Here is a 5,748-nt window from a genome sequence, read left to right as displayed (position 1 = left end):
AAAGTCGTAATATTAAATATATTATAAATATATAAATATAACTTCACAAGATGCTCAATATTCCTCATTTTAACACAGGGAGAAGAAGCTGTTCCTGTTAGAGTTCTCATAAATTATATTCTCATCTCATAATATTACAACTTTATTCTTGTAATGTTACGACTTTATTCTTGTAATATTACGACTTAATTCTCATAATATTACGACTTAATTCTCATAATATTACGACTTTATTCTCATAATATTACGACTTTATTCTCATAATATTACGACTTAATTCTCATAATATTACGACTTTATTCTCATAAATTACGACTTTATTCTCATAATATTACGACTTTATTCTCATAATATTACGACTTTATTCTCATAAATTACGACTTTATTCTCATAATATTACGACTTTATTCTCATAATATTACGACTTAATTCTCATAATATTACGACTTTATTCTCATAAATTACGACTTAATTCTCATAATATTACGACTTTAGTCTCATAAATTACGACTTTATTCTCGTAATGTTACGACTTTATTCTCGTAATATTACGACTTTATTCTCGTAATGTTACGACTTTATTCTCGTAATATTACGACTTTATTCTCAATATTCTCGTAATATTACGACTTTATTTTCATAATATTACGACTTTATTACGACTTTATTCTCGTAATGTTACGACTTTATTCTCGTAATATTACAACTTTATTCTCAATATTCTCGTAATATTACGACTTTATTTTCATAATATTATGACTTTATTACGACTTTATTCTTGCAACATTATGACTTTATTCTCGTAATTTTACGACTTTATTCTCGTAATATTACGACTTTATTTTCATAATATTACGATTTTATTACGACTTTATTCTTGCAACATTATGACTTTATTCTCGTAATGTTACGACTTTATTCTCGTAATATTACGACTTTATTCTCGTAATGTTACGACTTTATTCTCGTAATATTACGACTTTATTCTCAATATTCTCGTAATATTACGACTTTATTTTCATAATATTACGACTTTATTACGACTTTATTCTTGCAACATTATGACTTTATTCTCGTAATTTTACGACTTTATTCTCATTATATTATATTATAATTTTTTAATTATTATAATTTTTTTTGTCTTAGTTTGGCCCTAATACTCCGTCGTACTATATTGTACATTTCTACAAGTTATTCCATAATAAACGCGCCAGTTGAGTGAACTGAGCGTCCCCGGCGGAGTGCGCGCCCCCGCGGCTCGGCCAGCCCCGTCTCCCCGCGCTGCGCGCTCCCGCGGCAGAGAGGACCGTGTAGAGAGGAGTTGGTTCCGCCGCTCCGCTGCACACCGGGATTCCAGCCCCGCGGACGGACACGGCGTCTCAATCCGGATTTATGGCGGCCGGGAAGTCGTAGCCACCGACGGCGGACACGTTTTTGGAGCGAAAGGTACGAAAAAGTTGTGTGTTTTGCGCTTAATTGAAAGTGTCTCCGCCACAAGTCTCTCTCTGGTCCGCCAGTTTCCTCGGGCTGCCAAGTTCCCGTCCTGCAGCTGGGAATGAACGCCCGCTGCGAATGCCTGGGAATGCCTGTGTGCATGGGCACGTCAGCGCCAAATGTCACATTCCTCTCTCTTCTCTTTTTCTTTTTCTTTTTTTTTTTTCTTACATTTTTGTTGCAGTCCACGTTGTAGAAATGTGGGTGTGGGGAGAAGTTCGTAAATCTGCAACACGAGCTGCTGCTGTCATTCCCGAGCCGGAGGGGCTGAATATCAGGCTCAAAAACACACAAAAAACAGAGAGAAAGAAGGAAAAGATGCTGCTTCCACAAGTTAGTTCAGGGTTTCACAACCAAACTTGTCTGTTACTTACCCCCCTCACACATTTGACAGCAGCACTTCTTCACGATGTCAGGGGTGTAAAGTGGCAGAGCATGTTTTGGAGCTGCACAGTGATAGGAAAAGTTTGGGAAGACATTATTGCATTAGCTTCTAAGACAGTGTAGTCCAACCGCGGTTGAATTGGTTTGATATTTGATATTGGATATTATGAATTCAACACCCATTTAACTTGTGATACATACCACTGATTTTGGTCAAACCACTTGTGATGCATTCATGGTCATCTAGACTATATATCACAAGAGAGTAATTATTATAAAATCATATTATGGGCTGATTTAATGAGGTTTAATGAAAACAATCGGTGTTGGTGCTGGTTCCTTATCTCATTGTGGTGTCCTTTATGTCGTGTATTTGCATGATAAAGACCAGTTTGTGACATTAGCCTAGTAGTGGCTGTATAGTTTCATAGGTGCCTAATGATGCTCTTCTAGTTTAAGGCCCCGTTTACACGGAGCAAAAACTGAGGCGTTTTTATGCGTTTTGGCCGTTCGTTTACACGAAAACGGATATCAAAGTCACCAAAAACGATCATTTCTGAAAACTCCGGCCAAAGTTGAGATTTTCAAAAACTCAGTTTTCACGTTTGCGTCTAAACAGAGGAAAAAGGAGATTTAGGCTTCAGAACGTCACATTATGCAACAGAAACGTCACCTTCACTTTCGCCTAAAACAGAGCACTGTGCCATCAGTAACTGATTTATGAAACATAAAAATATTGCAGCTACGCTTCAACCACGACTCCATCGTTGGTCCAAGTGATTGACAGGTGAAGCCAGGTGATTGACAGGTTAGGTGGAGCCATCCTGGTGTGGTGGGGGGGGGGGGATACTCTGCGGTTTTAGGATAATAAGTTGAATAGCCTACTCCTGAAAATAAAATTAATTTTATGAATCTAGACTTACTTTTTCCTCAATTATTTATGAAATATTTATTTTTGCATGGATGCTACTTTTTAATATATGTATATTTCAAAATCTCACGTACCCCCTGTAGTGCCTTCGTACGCGTACCCCCGGGGGTACGCGTACCCCTGGGGGTACGCGTACCCCCATTTGAGAACCACTGTTCTAAGATAACAGGACGCCAAAATGAGCAGAACCCAAAAGTTTGGATTTTGGGGGATACAAGGTCTGTTAACGTGGACAATTACAAGAAATACTTCATTTTACTTTGCCAGCACAGCAGTGAAGAAATGCATCGTAATTAACTGGAAATCTGAAGCTTGTCCATCGCTGAGGCGCTGGATTAATGAGCTAGTGTTTTACTGTACTCCTGAAAAGATATTATACAATGTAAGAAAGAAACCTGGAACCTTCCAGAAAATTTGGGGACCCTTTATGGATCTTCTGCCTTCTCTGGACATAGTTGACCCACAGTGGGATGAATCTTCCTGGACCAAATCCATCTTTAGACTCTGTACTACACGGATAATAATATTAGAGCTTCATTAGTATTGCAGCATGTACATTTATAAGTACATTTGTGTGTGGATGTGTAGGTGATTTTATTTGTTTTCTTTTGTTTTTGCTTTTTCTTAAATTACAAAACAAGGTATTCTTTGCACAAACTTGTATTACTTGATGGACAAACATGCTTTTTTAAAAGAGAAAAAACAAAAAGAAACGTGTGTGTTTACAGACTGGGATGGGCAGGAGCTGCTGTCCAAACAGGGTCCAGCTGGGACCACTGGGGGGGGTCGAGACATGACACCCCTCTCCATGTAATCAGAAATCTGCACCAACATTGGTGCACAAGTTCCCAGTAAAAGACATACAAAGTTGCATTTGCCTGATCTGACTATTGTCAACAAATCTGCAAGCATCCGGATTCACCGACCTAAATACTGAAGTTGTAGCTCTCAGCGTTGCACAAATGCACCAAAAGTGACTAAATATTGATGCAAAGTGTTTAACCGAGTATTAAACCTGATATATATTCTACCTCTCAGCAAGTGTCGGGTGTGTGTGAACAGTCTGCAGACTCACACACCCTGAGCTCAAAGTTGTGTTGCAGGCGTGTCATTATGAATTAACGACCAGTAAAATAATGATTAGAAGGATAAATGACAGTCATCCATCGTTTAATCATGTGTTCTTATATGCTATGTATAACTTTGTGCCCTTTTTTATCTATTGAACAAAGAAAAACACAGATAATAGTGGGGGTAACCTTGCGTACCCCCCTGATTCAGCAGCGACGGTTTCCCTGCATGACTCCAGAACCTGATTCCTTTTTTTTATTTTTTTATTTTTAAATATTTTTTACATATATATTTTTTTATTTCATTTTTTTATATATTTTTTTATTTATTTATATATTTATTTCCTTTTATTTTATTGTTTTTATTCCTTTTCTTTTTTTTTCACCTATCCTGATGAAGGGGTGCTGCGGTTCTTTAGTCTCATCGCGACCCAGGTTTGACCGAGGTTTTTTTTGTTTCCACTGTCGGCCAGATAGACTTCACATTTGACTCTGGAGTTCCTCCGGCAGTGGAAAGGTGTTATCGGTCGACTTAATGGCTGCAAGGTGTCCGACAGCCGCAGAACTATTCCAAGTATTCACCTCTGCACCGCCGGGCTTGACGGCGGAGGAGGGTTTGACGGGTTTGCTTCTGGTTTCTGGGAAACGTGGCGCTGGGCTTTTAGGGCCGAAACAATTCCAACTTCATGCAAACGGTCCTTGTTCAGTCTTCTTGTAGGGCCTGTCGTGATCTCTGAGGTGTTGCTGGAGGGAAGATTGGGCACCGTCTTGAATGTTTCCCTCGTTTGGCTGTAGGATATCGATCTCCAGATCGTTCAGTCAGCCTTTTTTCTAGATTGATGTTAAGCACCAGTTGCTCCCCTGCAGGATCATTGTGTCTTTCCCCGTTGGCATTGTGTTTACACGCCGCCAGGAAACTGCCAGACTGTCCTGGATTCATGGAGGTCTGATCACTGCACCGAGGACCAGTGATCTGCATCACCTGGCACCAGTTTACCTGCTTAAATCCTATCGAAGCAGCAAGTGGTACTTAAAGGCAAAGTTCCGTTTTTTACAACCTGGACCTTATTTCTGGCATTTTTTATGGTCGTATACTCACCCAGAAAAGTTTAGTGTCATTTGGAGTCCTTCGGAAGATATTAGGAGTTTTTTTGCGAGCCGCTTCTCCATATAACGGTAGTGAACGGGGCACAGCGGGACACAGACGATGCAAGCGTCTAAATAACACATGATTGCCGCGAAACTCGTTCATTTCTTTTATGAATCACTAGATCTGCTTCCAGGACCTGTTGTCTACATCCGGGGTTGTCTGTGTATCAAATAAATCAGTTTGTAAACAAGACCTCTGAACTCATGACGTCATCTCTGTGAGCGCACTCTGTCCTCCGTTCAGTGAGCTCTTCAGCCGTATACTCTGGCTCAAAACGGTAAGGACGTCCCATCATATTCAAAGTCGTCATTTCAGACATGTTTCAAATAACTAACAGTAAACTAACAGTAGAACTCCAGCTGTACACAGAGCTGTGTCTGCGATGCGCGCACAGAGATGACGTCATGAGTTCAGAGGTCTTCTTTACAAACTGATTTATTTGTTACACACACAGCCCCGGATGTAGACAACAGGTCCTGGAAGCAGATCTAGTGATTCATAAAATAAATGAAACGAGTTTCGGCGGCAATCATGTGTTATTTAGACGCTGCATCGTCTGTGTCCCGCGGTGCCCCTCATGCGCTACCGTTATATGGAGAAGCGGCTCGCACAAAACTCCTAATATCTTCCGAAGGACTCCAAATGACACCAAACTTTTCTGGGTGAGTATACAACCATAAAAAATGGCAGAAATAAGGTCCAGGTTGTAAAAAACAGAA

General features: G+C 39.8%; 1 protein-coding gene across 1 annotated transcript in view; it reads left to right on the top strand.

Annotated features, from left to right (window-relative positions):
- Nucleotides 1-1,307: 1,307 nt before the first annotated feature.
- The window catches only part of peak1 (pseudopodium-enriched atypical kinase 1), a 186,723-nt gene continuing 182,282 nt past the window's right edge, over nt 1,308-5,748 (top strand). The window contains exon 1 of the mRNA XM_061720833.1: nt 1,308-1,446. The gene's annotated coding sequence lies outside the window, so the exon portion shown is untranslated. The remainder of the gene's footprint in view (nt 1,447-5,748) is intronic.

This window comes from Cololabis saira, chromosome 5, assembly GCF_033807715.1.
Source record: "Cololabis saira isolate AMF1-May2022 chromosome 5, fColSai1.1, whole genome shotgun sequence".
NCBI lineage: Eukaryota > Metazoa > Chordata > Actinopteri > Beloniformes > Belonidae > Cololabis > Cololabis saira.
Note: the sequence above shows the minus strand (reverse complement) of the source record. Positions and strands in the feature narration are given on the sequence as shown.